This window comes from Opisthorchis viverrini (genome assembly GCF_000715545.1).
Source record: "Opisthorchis viverrini unplaced genomic scaffold opera_v5_491, whole genome shotgun sequence".
Classification (NCBI taxonomy): domain Eukaryota; kingdom Metazoa; phylum Platyhelminthes; class Trematoda; order Opisthorchiida; family Opisthorchiidae; genus Opisthorchis; species Opisthorchis viverrini.
In genome coordinates, this window is record NW_008752151.1 from 62638 (window position 1) to 79205 (window position 16568).

Below are 16568 nucleotides of genomic sequence, written 5' to 3' on the forward strand. Positions count from 1 at the left end.
TTATAGGTTTTATTTACCGCAGTTCTCCAGAGTGCGCAAGTATTTTAAAATATCTGAAAACAACGCGTTATACTGTAGTGTGACATCTTACATGCATTCCAGCTTGCGCATATGGGGCCTAACTAACTCAGGAAGTTGATGTACGTTTGTGGCAGAGAGTTGTAGATTTCTATTTACTGCAGTTCTCCTGAGTGCGCCAGTATTTTAAAATATCTGAAAAAAACGCGTTATATTGTAGTGTGACATCTTACATGCATTCCAACTTGCGCATCTGGGGCCTAACTAACCCAGGAAGTTGATGTACGTTTGTGGCAGAGAGACACTCAGTTATCTCGGGAACACTTTGATAAGCAGACTTAATGACAACCAAGTGCAGGAGCGTTTGAAAACACGAAAGCTAGCAGAGGACGAGTCTACGTGTTGTCAAGAATCTGCCGACAAAAACTTAGTGGTTTGGTTTGTGTCTGTTGTCTTTGCTAAGCTTGATTCCGTAACACTCATACGTGCTTTTTTCAGATCGGCTAAAACAAATATGGGGGATCTAAAGACGCAATGCCGCCTAATTTTCCCCAAATTCAAAGCTTCCACTATGATTCTTTTTTAGTACACATGTTTTGCTTAATCTCTTACCGAACGTCTTGAGGTTTCCCACATGGGCGTTATTAATTCTTTAATGCAGACAACGAAGAATTGCGATGAATTCTGTGGCATAATATTGCAACCTCATGAATGGTGGAATGTTTCCAATAGTGTTTATCACAAATAAAGAATGATACAGGCCACAGTAACAAAACATGACAAAAGTTACCGGTCTATTCCGTAATTTTTGATTCATTTATCCCAAAGTTTTGTTTTGGCTAGCCACAGTGTCTCTGGCGCGTCTAATTTCAGGAAATTTTTAACAGCAGTTCTCAAACAAGCCTGCCAATACATATCCAGCATTAAATGCAATAATTTGGAAGCAACGCTCACGATAAAAATATTATCATCCATCAAAAAACGAGATGCAATTTTAAAACATGATTTCGGGTTTTCAATTTCGTCAAACGAATGGGCCCTCTGGGTCAATGAAAAACCTCGTTAGGCGGTAGAATTGTCCGTGTATAGACAAACTCCGATTGCCTCTGAACCCAATTAAACAGTTTGATGGTTAGATCGAGTTAAATAGAGCAATCCGTAGGTGGCCATCCTTATGACCAATTAGGCTATAGTAACAGATTCTAAGTTACCTCATTTGTGATAAAACAAACACGGCAAGGATTATATCGTCGGAGTATATCACTAAGTAACATTCGTTATCCTGTTAAGCATAAGAGAATGTAAGTAGGAAAATGGTGTTTAATTACAAACAAACCTGGCTGCATTTATATAATACAAGATTTATGGATTCCAAATTATTGTTAAGTAAACGCAGGTTTTGTGAATAAACCCGATATTCTCTTTTGCTCTTAATTTACTATTGCTGAAATTGAATGTTCTTGATCACAAAATCAATGAAGACCAGTAAGGTGTTTACATGTTCCAAGGTAACAACTTATGTTCCTATGCCTACAGCCACGTAAAAAACGGTAGGCGAAAATATGCTGTCTAGTTTCGCTGGTAAAACCATTGTATTCTGTTCGGAGTCCGGTAAATTTTTGAACTGAATTTTATTGAAATATGTTGCTTTGGAACGCAAATTTTAAAGCACTCATGCTCAGTTAAGCTAGCTTATTTAACCCCGTCCATTCGCAAAATATTGCTTATAGCCGGAACTCGGCTCTATTTATTCTGATAGTAGTTTTAATGCCTAGTTCACTGCCTAAAAACACAAGTGGAAAAAATGATATTGTGCTAATTTGTTAGTGGAAAAATTTTTCAGGTCTGCGACCCAATATATTATCCATTTATGCTGGAAAAAACATGGAACTGATAATTCACATGTATTAGAAATTTTTGTAATGTACATTCAAGGAGCTAATTGTCAAATCTGCACCTGGATGAGTTGGGTTAAATTCAATGGCCGAATGGCGGGTAATATGGGATATCCTATCCCAATCTCAAAGAAACGTGCCCCACGTTTGAACATGTGCAGCTGAGTTTTATCGGATGCGTCATGAATGTCACGTTTTGGGTTGCGCCGTGTATTAGGAAAATTAAGTTGGACAGAATAACAGACTGAAGTGCTGATGAAATCGTCGGTCGTTCTTGGCCGGACGTTTAAAACTTCGGATGCCGTCTGAACTTGGTTAGAACAAAATACATTTAAGTGAACCACATATTGTTATTTTCAACGAAAATTCAGGTTTCCAAATGGTGGTTATCACGGTATGAATAACGCTCGGCTATGTGACGCTTTCGCGTTCCTATCAAAAAACGCCTCTGATGTACTGGATAATAAAATTGTTCATCAGCTTAATGGCGTTTGAATGTGCTTTAAGATGTGGATATCCATGCCTGGTCAATTCAACTCATACTCGAATATTTTGCGCAAAGTTGATCTACCCCATAACTGAGGTGGTGCTAGAATACGGGAGTCTAAAATATCATTTCAAAAGTGTTAAGAAGCTACATTTTTACCATCGGCATATCTGTAGCGCGGAACTAAGAAAATATCTGTCTGCACGTTAGATGAGGCGCTCACTTTTAATTAGAACGCCTATATTTGTTTGACTTTTTCAGGCTTTTTAGTATATAACGGCTGTTTCCATGATAGTCGAGCACAGAAAAACTCTGCACAATTCGTGGTGGATCGAAAGGTTTTTCTATATCAGTGAATTTTGTGTGTTTTGTTGCCTAACCGATGCACCGAAAAAATAACTCCAAAACTGCGACTTTTGTTTGGACGATGATGACGCAGGTTAATATTGGGAAGTGAATATCTTTAGCTAGTGAAACTTTAAAAGAGATGCTGTGTAGGTGTTATCGCTATTAAAGTTAAAACATTGAATACATCTCAAGAGCCGACGAATTTATTTGCCAGCTGATAACCCAATTTATCATACTTTCTTAAGTATCGTCTTCCAGAAAGCCTTGAAATGTATGAGTAGAAGTTTCTCTCCGTGTTTGACTCATTACTATTGACATTTTTGCTTGAGAAACTGTCGTCGAATTCGTAATGTGAGTGCCAACGTCGCAGGTTTTTGCAGCACGTCGTAAAGCAGATAAACATATTTAGAAAAACCTGGGACGAATCACTGTGTTGAGTGTACCGCCAAAGCTTCAGCTATTCTGTTAATAAGAATACAGAAGGCAAACAAGCAGTGAACATGAGGTTGACGAAAATTCGGGGACTGTGCCAAAAATAGGGCAAAACCGGTCGTGGGCTGTCGAAGAGTTTTCAGCAAACCTGTGGGTAATTTCCTGCATGAAGATACTGAACAACTTAACGGTTCAGTTAGAATAGTTCTGTAAAGCATTGATGCTTTTCAAATGCAGGGATGCTGGGAATGTCACTAAAATGTTTGATCATTCTAGTTCCTTAATTGGCCAAACAAAACGAGGTCTACTGGTTCAACACAAGACACATGAAACCGTGATCATTTTGACATCTTCTGGGCACTTTGTATGTTGTATGTGAAACTTTTAAGGTAATAAATTTTAACTAGAAAGTGTCAAAAATACTTGCGGCAGTAATTTTTAATAAATGGTTTCCGCAGACTGGGAGACCTTGTTACTAAAACTGAAAATTCTCTTTGATTGTCACTGCTCGCTAATGGCTCCGTTAAAAGCGCCCCAAAAACGCTGTAGGATTTTTCTCAAAAAATGGATGCGTAAATGTCACACCATGTGTGGTTCCAAGTTGGGCGCGTTCCTGTTAGGTTGAATAGAACAGAAGACCAAACACTCACATTCGTGGTAAAAAACGGACTTTCCAATGTAGCCTCACATTCTGGCACACTCCTGATAAACCATGAAAGATTGTCCCCTGTGCGTTTTGTTACCTATTTAGGCTTGCATAGACCAAAGCATTATAAAAACAACAGTTTACGCCACACATTAGGCAAGCCGCGAGTGCGGCCCAAAATGTAACTCAAAATATCCATTCTTGCAGCCTGTTGGGTATCACTCAAGGACAGAAAAATTTCACAGGTGAATCAGAGGTCAAACAAAGCTCTATTGATGAGGTTATCAAGGGGTATGGCGGAAAGCAAAATATGCATAGAAACTTTGGGATATTTTGGGATGGTGAAACACTAAATTTCCCAGAAGCCCTCTGCGGACGGCTGACCATGAGAACCGAACATTTGTGCAAGGCATTCAGTTTTCTTATGTGAACGCAAAAGAAAAATCTAATGAAATTTGGAAACGCCGACTGCTATAACCTGTAACTTAGCTAAGAAGAGGAGTAAAACCGTTTCGATACTTCAGCCTTACATGTGAAATATCATCAGCCTAGGACTCAGTCACAAAATTGCGGCTGAGTGATGTACCTTACTTGATTACCGAATATATGGTATGTAAGCACAACGCAATCACACTTTTTAAAGGGCCATTCATGTTCACACGGTCTTATACTAAGTTCTACAAGGCATCAGATTGCAAGCTGTTGATCGCCTAATACTCGGCAGGGGCTCAAAATTTATAATTCCTGAAATGAATAAAGCCTATTCAAGTTGAATTGTAGACTTTTATACTGATTTGACTTACACTTAAGAAAGAAACAGCACTCCACTCAAAGATTCCAAAATCCTAGGAAACGTACAAAAACAGGTAATTTTTAAACGAATTTTTGTAGATCTAACACGATGAGCCACAGTAAAGGATTTGATGATAGAAACGTAGAATCTTGCGTTGACCGTACTCACTGACGGATCTCCTGAGTCGATAATCCACCGTTTTGTTCTACCATATTGCTCCCTAGCGAAAACTGGATATGTTTTGATTTGCGTTTTGGGAGGGAGTAGTTAAACAACCAGTCAACAAAGATCAATTAATATATTATCTCTAAGGTAAATTCAAATGTGTCATTACATGGTTGGTCAATTAAACCGGTTTAGTCAAGATGCCCTGTGGGTAATCAAATGGATCCAAAACTAACGAACAAAACAAAAGTGTTCTTACTCACAATTACCGTTCCTGAAATTCTCGCATGACAATACGCTCTTTGCCTGTTATTTATCTTCAAACGTCATTATCAAAGTCAAAGAACAGATTCAATACCCATAAGCCCAAGAAATTAAGATCACCTTCGAAAAACAGGCATTCCTCAATTCATTGACGGGTCCTTGAAGCGTGCCGCTGTTTCAGTAACAAAAACATGAACTGACGCGTTGACTGTATCTGTCGACGCTTTGGGTCAGAAGGTGCCTTTAATAGCAAACAGTTGGAACCAATAAAAATAAATCTGATAATACCTAATGAGTGGAAAAAACTTGAGCTTGTGAATAAAAATACAAAACAGAAAAGCACCTGCTGAGCACGACACCGGAAATTATAAATAAAATTGTTGATTTCAATATGTTTCAAGCTGCGCAGCGGATAATTAGTTGCCGTAATGCGATCCAAATGAAAAATGAATTATTTGATTAGAAAACACTTTTGGATTATTAGAGATTGGAAAAATGGACTACAAGGCGCCTCCAAACTTTCGGTAATTTATATGAAGTATATTGACAACCACAAGTTATGTCCACATCGATGTGCTTTTGAACGCTTGGTTCTCATTTACTGGGGGGTTTAAACTGTACACACCGCAAGAGTCTCATGTGCTTTGGCAAATGTTCCTGAAAATATAGACTGTAAATAGCTGTTGGGCATGAGCATAATCGGAGTCGTAAAACAATCAAGCTTTATTCTAAAAAGTACAATGAGTTTCTCTTCTCGTCCTTCCTTGTATACCATGTTGCACAAAACTGATTTCAATAATTAAGAACATTTTTGCGATAGCTAGAAGAATCCCTCCAGATTTGGCTGCTTTGAAAAAGCGATAGGTTTTTCCCGTATAATTTTTTTCCTGCAAACCTGGAAAGCAAAACAACGACAGAATATTGTGATAGTGTACACAGAGGTCAAATTAAATTGAGAAAGACTGGAAAAATTCGCTACAATGAATTATGGCAAGTGCATTCGTGAATAACGAGTGCAGAGTAACCTAACCCTTTTAATGGGGCGAAATTCTAATCCAGGTGTATACCTTTAACGCTTGCAGTGAAATGATAGACAGCTTAGGGAATTTGGCGATATTTTTCAAAAATTATGCGAGCGAATTCCTGCCCCTAAAAGAAACATTCATATCAATGTACATTGAATGGATTTTCTGTCGAAAATTTAAGGGCATGTTTAAGAAGAAACATTAGGTTTTTAAACAATATATTTCTGTGGTTGTTATCGTTGAGAGGTAGGGTGAATTCGCGCTATGCATACACATGATGACCAGTCCTTAGTGACAAATTCACGGATAAAATGATGTGTCTGCAGCTTATCAGCAAGTTTTTTCTCATTCGAAAGCGCACACGACACTACACTCTAGGTATATATGGTGGCCCATAATCCCTCAGATTTTATTGCACCATCGTAATCCCTCGGTTGGGACCCAGACAAAGAGGTCATGTTGTCAAGCCGCGTTACCCGAGACAACCTGAAGACCCTCGGAAATATCTGAAAGCGTGGAAGAGCGACGCAAAGTAATGGTTGGTTTAAAAAGTTTCACAATTTTCCAGTGTTATTTTAGTTCCAGTTACGCGATAACGCAATTACCTGCGGCAAATCTCCTCAGACTAGAAAGCTCATTCCCTAATTCACGTCAGGTTTTACCAGTGTCTAACATTCTGTAGTTAATCGTACACTTATGACTGACAAGGGAATAATTTTCAATGGGCGGGCGTTTCAAAGCACTAATTAACAGTATTGCCGATGCACTCCTTCCTGCCATTTGGACATTTACACATCCTGCTCACACTAAAAATATCATGCTGAAGTCCACCATATGTTTTTTTTTCTTATGCACTGATTAGGGGAACATAGGCCATAACCATCGTATGTAGTAACACATACAGATTTTAAGACATGAAGGCATGTAAGAGGATTTGTCAACTTCGGCTAAGAACATTTTGCAAGCAAGCTCGGTATATATTTGTTGCTTCAAGTAGAACAGAAATAGAGTTTGATGTAGGAAAACGAGCTTCCATGTTTGAGTCTTATCATTATAAATAGGTCAACTATAGTAGAGAAATAATAGTCTTATATAAGGTGATAAATTAACCCAACTGATAGATGCCATTGAAAGAAAATGATGAATTTCACCATATTTTTCGTAACACCTTAGTTCGAATGTTTAATAACAACGAAGCTTCCGACAGCAAGCGGGTAGTTGAAGAGTAATCACAAAAATAGTAAAGCATGTCTACAAAGAGACCACAATTTTTGGCCACTCTACAGCCTGGAAGTGAACAGTAAAGTATAGTCTGATGCTAGAATCACAGATCAAAGAAAAGAAACTTGGTAATGAACTGACGCAGAACAAAAACAATTACGATATCGTTGGTCCATTCCAAAGGTTTCCAAACTAACCTACAGCGGATAGAAATACTGTGTGCAGTAATTACCCTGCCGTTAAACCGCGCTCACAAATTCTTCGGCTCCAAGATAAGACACGCGCCCTGAGTGATTTAATTTGAATGTGGATAAACTTTCACTCAATGGGCTATCACACAAATGTATGTCAATGGTTGCCATTTTGTTGGGATCTGTAGTAGAGAAAGAGATGTCAATGAATATACATCTTAATGTGGTTGGGCAGCGCGCCTCACACTTATCCAAATGGTCAGCTAAAGCATACCAATCATAGCTCCATACACAACGTGAACCAGCAGCAAATCTCCAGAAAGCAGTGGAACATAGACTACCAGAATTTGCACAAGGACAAAAATATCATTTACCGTGACTCATTGTGCGGCATCCGTCAATGACCTTTGAATATGTATGATAATATGTCTCACAGTAAATTTACATTGAGATGAATATAGCAGGAGAGTTTCGAGAATTCCTTATGTCAACATTGGCAGAAAGGTAAATAGCTTCACATGTTTTCTATGCGTTTGGAAAATAATTGATTGTTGATGCAACATTCTGAAGTAAATTTAGTACAAGCGAAATGAAATATACTAGTAATGTGCGCATACTTGCAGGAGTCAAAATTGGCATAAAAAAATTCCATTACGCAATGTGTTGGCACCATATCCAAACAAGCTGGGGTATTAGAAGGAATTTTGACTGGTGAAAATTACTCGATGTTTTACCGAACAACCTCATATGCTGTGGACCAGAAAATTTACAATGCAAATTAGCCTATGGTTGGCATTAAATTCATGGAAAACTTCACACGATATTCTTATATTTCCGTCAGCTTTACAACGGCACTTTGTTGCAAATCGTGAAACTTGCCCAGTTGGTTCTCTGCATCAAATGGTCCACAGTATTTCTGCGCACAACATTCTTCTCTATTGGTCTTCAAATTCGGTGTCATACTGCAAAAGAGATACGTGAATGATGGAGACGAGAAGTTGACAAATATCAGTAGTCTTGTTTTTCAAAACCTTCACCGACCTCAGCGTCGATCAAAACCCAAGTCTCTGGCAACTGGTAGTGGTTCCATCTCCAAAGCAGAGTGGCTTCACCCATGAGACTCACGATGGCTAGCTTGATTGCCTGAGACTAAAACAAAACAGAAGAATTCACAGAGAGCTAGAAAGTAGAAACGTAGGTACAGGGAATAACTGCAGGTTGAAAAGCATAAAAAACTAAAAACGTAAGTGAACTGAAACGAGAATGGAGCATCCTGATTTGTCTGAGAATGGGGACGTGATTTTTCAAGAAAGATGTCCACTTACGCTAGATAGTGCAAATAATGAAATCCAAGTTTATGAGAAACTAAGCTAAATCGAATTTTCAAAAACAAATGTTCACTCGATGTCATAATCAAGTCTATAAAGCCAAGAATTTGACACATCCTATCTCAAATTGTCGTTGGATTTACATCTTATTAGCCTAATAAAATACTAAGCAACGTTGATGAATGTTTTCAAGTAAGCATAATTTCCCACTAAATTTTATTTGAGTGAGTGTGTTCTGCGTTTTCCCATCAATTTCGTCAACTTTAAACTTTACTTAGAAATTCGACTTCAAGATTTATCGTTGTAAACTGCACCCTGTTGTTTCATAAAGTGACCGACAGATCCTATAATTATAAACAACTGTAACGTCTGGAGTTGCACATTTCCTAAGATGTCATTCGCCGAATCTTTACGTGTTTATGTACACATGCCGTTCAGCTAAGCGCACGGCAGAGTACATCCTGATTCGTTAATTTGAGCAGCACTCATTTGATTTGAGTGTCTTTTTGTGCAAAATGCTTGTGGATTTTGATTAACTGGTTTTCCCTGCAAAAGTATTGTAAACGTTGTTTCTTGGACACGAGGAGCATTCATCTCACGGGACTATACCTGGAAACCACAATATTTATTATTATGTAGAATTATTTAGAAACCACTGTGTGCACCATCAAGACCTTTCCAGAATATCAATAGGTATTTTGCAATTGATGAAGGCATTATCAACACTCAACCAAACCGGCATATCAAAGTTACATGTCCTTATTCTCTTCTCACGGGAAGTCATTTCATGCTCAGTAGCCGAAAAGGGTTGCGGAAAATCAGAACTTATGGATTTTTTGAAATCACGCACACCAGGTTTTTTGAGCAAATACTCAGACTTTGCAGTTTGTCTACTAGACTTCCAAGACCTAACAGGTATCTGGTAAACGTAATTAAGGGAATAACGGTATATTTAAATGTTGACGGCAACAAAATACGATCTAAAAACGCTTTGCTTATATCCGTTCCTATAAGCTGCCCGATATAAGGGTCATTTTCATAGCTCGTAATCTTCCGATAAACGATTATCTTTCGGAAAGGCATGCACATATCAGCCTCCAATGTCCTTACATTGTGTTTTGTGTAAAAATATCTGCGTGTTCTTTGTTTTTCCATGGTGTTTGCGATTCGTTTTTTTCCTCCATTGAATATGTTCCCGCGGGTCAGATTTTTGGCGGCTGCAGTATGCCCCGTGGTTATGTTGACGCATGTTCTGCAACCGATAAGAATAACAGAGAAGTCCCGGTACCAGACCTGTCACTGATTTCAAAAGAGGCAGGTGTAAAGTACCAAGAATAACAAACAAATTGTCCTGATAAGAGAGAAGTCAGCTTCAGTGGATGTCTGTTCAAAACTCGGTTTCCTGTATACTATCCGTATATTCCTTTGATACATGACTGATCGATTCACAATTGCTCCTATCTGGCAAGCAAATTGCATCCGTCCTCATCGCGACACAATAACGGGAGTCTGAAACGTGAATTGTACCACCGCTTGCGCCAAGTGGATTCTTACACTCAAATAATTTGATATAGTTGCTTCGTGCGCTCCAGTTCATGAGAATTATTCTGCATTCGACACCTCATCATATCAAAGGAAGCCTTTCTATAGAGATTTGTGTTTTTGTGTCTGTATAGATTCCTGGTTCACTCATATTCTGACTAGCAAGGTCGAGTCTTCATTTGGCTCATGATGCGCACTTTCAGGACATCCAATTTTTCGGTGTCAAGGGCTCCCAAACCGCGATAAATAGAAGAGTTCATACTACCTCACTGCAATTGGTTCACAACGCATTTGGGTATACTGGGAATCCGCAGCGAATCAGCCGGATTGACCAATAAATGTAGCACAAATTAAATTCATTACGGCAGCTCGGCTACAAAATCATACGTGCCCGAGTTCAAGGAAAAAAAATCAACAATTGTATGAGGATTCAACTATTGAGACAATATATACTCTGATTGCGAGAATACATCCACCTTATGAGAAACCTAAACTTGGTTCAATCTAATCTTTTCAATCATCGTCCATAACTTTTTTATGTCCCATATTACACATATGTGCTAAATATTCTAGAGAAATCGGTGGACGATAGCGGTTACTGTAAACTAGTATGAATGGGGCGTTCAGCTGAAAATTTTCGGGGCACAGTTAGGAGCACGTTTTGACCCTCAACAATAATGCATAAACAACAATGTTGTACAGATAAGAGAACCTAGACTAATGTACGACAAATTCAACTGTTTGCGATTTAATAAATGGAGGTTTGGATATAATGAAAACTTAGCTGAGCCAAATTCAGAGCTGAGAAATTCAACGTGACTCGAGATATTATTTCAAAGGGCACATTCCTTGCATAACCGATAAAACTCTGTGGCATCTTACTGAACACGGATTTTTCGGACAGGGAAGGATGAACGGTTTCTTAGGAACACGAATGCCAAACACGTTCGATGTAGCAATAATATGTTGAATCGATGAAATGCAGCGGATCCTAACGCGGGGGTCAGGTCTCCATTAACAAAGAGGCTCAAAGACAGCAAATAATATGGAATTTGAAGGAACTGCATTGTTCCACAGTTTGTTCTACCTGTTGTGTGTGTATAATGGGCCACGAATGATTTTGTGGTATTCGATCAGTTTCAACACCAGAACGTTTGTCAAATATTTACGGATTTTCCATTGCGTACATGCATGCCACTTTGCTGCCGAAGGTATCTAAATGGGAGACGAAACTGTACTGTGTTTAATTGCCGGAATGTCAACACAGGTAGGAAACTCACGAATCGCAACTTTGCTGTTAGATTTCCTACATTATATGTAACCTGGCCTGTTTGCCGTGCAGACGTTCCTGTTGGCTGACCATTAAGTTAAGGAAGGTTTGTGGTGCGTGATCTGTAACGTCGACGATTGCCTTCAACAGCATGGTGTCGCCATTTCGTGTGCAGTTTTTTCACCAATCTCGAACGCCAGTTGAAATCTGATTAAAGAATTTGAAGAAAGGCGACCCTTTAATTAGTTGGTTGATGCGCTACTGAGTACTGGACGCGTTTTAGCCTCGAAAGAAAACTTCATTTTAGTCCTTGAATGTCAAGGGCTAAACTAATTGCGAAGACCAAAAATATTTGCATTGGCCTCGTCTTACTTTGACACATCACCCATTATTCTTTGGAATTCGGTGTTGTTGCATCACTTGTGCTAATTAGAAACCAAACCGTTTCCGATCTCACCGAAATATCGTCCTTCTTGAAAGTTCTTGAGCGGGCATAATTTCAACGAACAAATTTTAACGGTGGCCCCCAGAGGTTTGCAAAATTACAGACGCCGCCCCAGCATCGATAAATGGCGACTACCATTATACTATGAATGTTGCGATAACGGTTCTACTCATTAATGTAGATAAGCGTTGAAGTAATATTGGAAAACGCTGACATATTAACCAATCACTGACGTGTTATCAAGTAAACAACTAAGAGATATTAGTTCGACCACAGGCTGCCTTTTTTGGGGTACGCAAAAAAATGTATTCGGGCAGCTAGTGCCCAATTATTGACAACCAACCTGGAAAGTTTTCTGATTTTACAGTTATCTTGAACAATAATTATTTACATTCCACTTAGCAAAATCAAAAACGGTCCATAAGATCTTCTAATCTGCTGAGTTCATCTTTCTCCGCACCAGCTAACAAACATAAACCACATATTAGCAGAGTACTTTTATAGCGTTTGAGGAAGCATTTTACTGGTAAAATCTTCATAATATATCGAAGTCAAATAATAGGCAATTGTATTCGTAGGAAAGTTTATACCGGTTTAACGTGGTGGGGTATACTGAGTATCCGGATATTTGAGAAAATATGTTTAGAATTTTTGAGTCAACAAATTGAAAATTGTGGCATGTATGTTGGCGTCAGGACCATTCAAGAAATTTGTCACTAGTCACGAGTGTATGGAATCAATATCACCACCATCTTGCCCAGTTGTTCCAAAGTTGAAAAAACCTTGCTGTGCCGCGCGGCGAGCCCATTACTTCTGGTCTTCTAAGAACTTTTCAGAAGATTTCATTGGAGCCACGCAACACAATCAAAAACATTGTGTTTTTTGAATCTGTTTGTCATTCTTTTCAAAGCCCATTAGTTTCGCGGGGAAATTTTGTTTTATCAGCAATGAAATTCAAAATGCCATGACATCTCGTCAAAGCTGCTGGAAGACAACTACAGCCTCAGAGGAAAACACTTATTTTTATTTTCATTACCGTTGCAAATCTTTTAGTTAAGTAGACACTCTAATAATTATTCATCCGCCACAATGGATTCGGTTCACTCGTTCAGTTGGAGCTGGTCCTAATGGATATGATGGAATTTCACATCATTGAACTTTTTAAAACCGTCTTCACCGATTGGTCGCATTGTTGAGTTGACTCCCGAACTCTTATACCGCTGCATCTGAGTCTTTATCTTTACTGCGTGAGCAGAGAGTTGCCAGCTTATCTGGAAAACGTTTTATTAACGACAGGACGTTTCCTCGAAAACCTCCGCTCTTTCAATGGAATACCCCACTTTCAGTTCTGCTTACTGTTTGAGAATGTGCAACGTTCCATTTAAATGAAAGAGGGAAACAAGCTGATGGTTGCACAGTGCACTTTATTATCAGCAAATATATTAAGCATATAGCACACATAATACACACTGATGACATCGTTCGTTGTTAACAATATATGTAACATGATGAAAACGCGGGTGTGTGGTTAAAAAGCAATCAAATTTCAGTAAGCGATACAATTCAGCGATAAGTGTTTGTTCACATTTGGGATTCAAGTGCTGTCCAGGGCTCTGCAAGTCATCAAAATATATATGCGGAATTCAAATTTCAACAATGAGAACCTGACTAATTTTAAGGATTGCGCATAAGAGCCAAAGTAATAAAATCACATGTCTTTCAACCTGCTATTCGAATCATGTTTCACTGTAGTAGTACAAAGTAAACAAATATATTTATGCTTGATATCATTAGCACAGAACGGTCGGTTGATTGCGTGGCGAACGCGGGTGTTAAAAAGCAATCAAATTTCAGTAAGCGATACAATTCAGCGATAAGTGTTTGTTCACATTTGGGATTCAAGTGCTGTCCAGGGCTCTGCAAGTCATCAAAATATATATGCGGAATTCAAATTTCAACAATGAGAACCTGACTAATTTTAAGGATTGCGCATAAGAGCCAAAGTAATAAAATCACATGTCTTTCAACCTGCTATTCGAATCATGTTTCACTGTAGTAGTACAAAGTAAACAAATATATTTATGCTTGATATCATTAGCACAGAACGGTCGGTTGATTACGTGGCAACGTGAGTTATAGCAAATTATCATACTTGAGCCATATGGCGCTTTTGAATAATAAAAATCTACATTCCAACCAATCTATGCACGTGTTATTTTCAGCATTCATAGAATTCCAAAAGTACTCAAGGATTTTAGCTTGTGCAACCGCATGGCAATACTTGGAACCTAAGCGCATTCCCGAGGGCATGCGGCAATCTCTCAGACAAATAAATAAATAAATAAATAATGAATAAATGAAAATAAATAAATAAAATAAATTTTTACCGAAATTACGGACGTTGCAGAAGCCTACCTAATTACAGATCAACTAAATAAGTGCTCAACAAAAAACTACCTAGTACCAACACTCATGTAATATTCAGTGATATGCTAATACATCTTTGAGAAATGCTGATATACCTTCATTGGATGGGTAACTCCAAAGGAAAATTTTGCACTTACTTGGCCGCAATATGTACGAAGAAGCTAGCGACCATCCAGTGAGCGAAGTTTCGTTGAGCTGCTTGAGAAAAAACCGTACGTAACCAGTAACGACAGAATTAGATAATGGAAAAATGAGAAAGTGCACACTGTGTACCGATTTGGATTCCATATGGGTACTTTTCAGGCCTGTTCGTCAAATTTTAGCAGCATTAGGTAATTTTCTGACGTGTTTTTAGTAGCTGAAGAATTTCTCGGCTCGGGTGCAATCAAAAAAATAGAGGTGAGCTAAAATGCTATTCTGGGTGCACGTTGCGCTGAAATAAATGAGCGTAAATGGATAAAGCCTCGTAAGACACTGTCCCTACAGATTTTAGTGGAAACAAGGGCCGCTAGAGCACATTAGTCTTGCACCCCTTGAACTGTTAGTAAGTACAAACGCTGACATTGACCAATCACTTAAATTTAGACAATTTTTGGCTTATATGAGACCACGAGGATTTCGAATATGGCGCTTATTTAAATGCTTCCTAAAAGCGAACAAATCTAATATACTAGCGTTGTCCAGATAGTGGGTCTCGTTACTGGATTTTTGCTTTTACTAAAAATTATCTCAGATCACTTGCAACTTTTTTCAATTTTTTCGATAATTCCGTTTTTATGCTAGGTGTACAACAACATGTTGTTATACGCTACGTATAAACACAAACATTTTTGGTGCGTGGGGATATATTCAACAGTCATTCGCATCATTTTAGCTTGCAAACGCAAAGATTTATTGCAGTGTAGAACACAGAGTAATCAAACAAATTCCATGGGATAACAATAAAAGGTGTAAAATCCGCAAGGAAATCTTTAAACGGGCAGTCAAACGCGAAAAGTCGTAAGGATATTGATCAATCCGACGGATAAATGGTCCCAACACAGGACTTCATCCAGCTGCGTATATCACCACCCCATCTTGGGGTTTTTGAGGTCGTGGCACCTTTCATGGCAACTTATAATGCTTTGACCTGTGTAATTATCGGCAAAAATTGGTCCAGACGCTTATGAGTGTAGAACCTTGTGGTGAAACCAGTGTCCGTCTCGGTCTTTTCAAAAAATTTTGCATTGCAGTGAAAATTACAACATCAGACACATAAAGTTAACAGACAATCCAGAGACAAGGCACATAATTTGTAAAACATGAACGAATTAGGAGAAATCAGTACGCTACGAGAGTGACAGCGAGCAGGCTGGACGCACAGTTTTCTGATGTACAGCATAAATTTTCTGGAGTAGCTCTTTACCTCAGTTGTAGAGGCGCTAACTTCTTACATGTGAGCAGAAAGGTCATGTTAATATCCCACTACAAAATCTGGTTTGCACAATTAGTTTAAGGCCGTCGGAACCAAATTAAGAAGATATGTTGTATTCATACCAGTATATAACTAAGTCTTCCTACGTTATTTTTCTCGGTAACACTGTGCCTCTGGAGACTTGGAATAAAAAATACAGATTGCCGAACTCCAGTGTGTTCAAAAACCCACCGTCAGATCTTCCGTGAACTGAGTTGACAGGATGAAAGAAGTGAACGTCAAATTAAGTTAGGCAGCTTTAGTGATCGGGCCCCAATTGACAAGTCATTAATTTGGCGCACAAAATAAATTGGCGTATCTGCTTCGAACTACTATTTGTGGGGGTATTTGCCTTCAAAAATTTAAGGAAAATTGCGTGCGAAAGACAGACTTCTGTGTACCTGCTTGTGGTGCACTAATCAGAAATTAATTTGAGCCATCCAGTGGATTTGTAATCTTTTTCCAACTGAGTCGGAACAACGGTCATCATTTATGAATTTCACAGACTACTAAAAAACCAACAGGCGACGTTTTAGGGCTGTGGCAGAATTATACAGCCATGGAATAATATTCAACATCTGATCCTAGTCGCTACCCGGTCATGAGGCTTTTCTCATT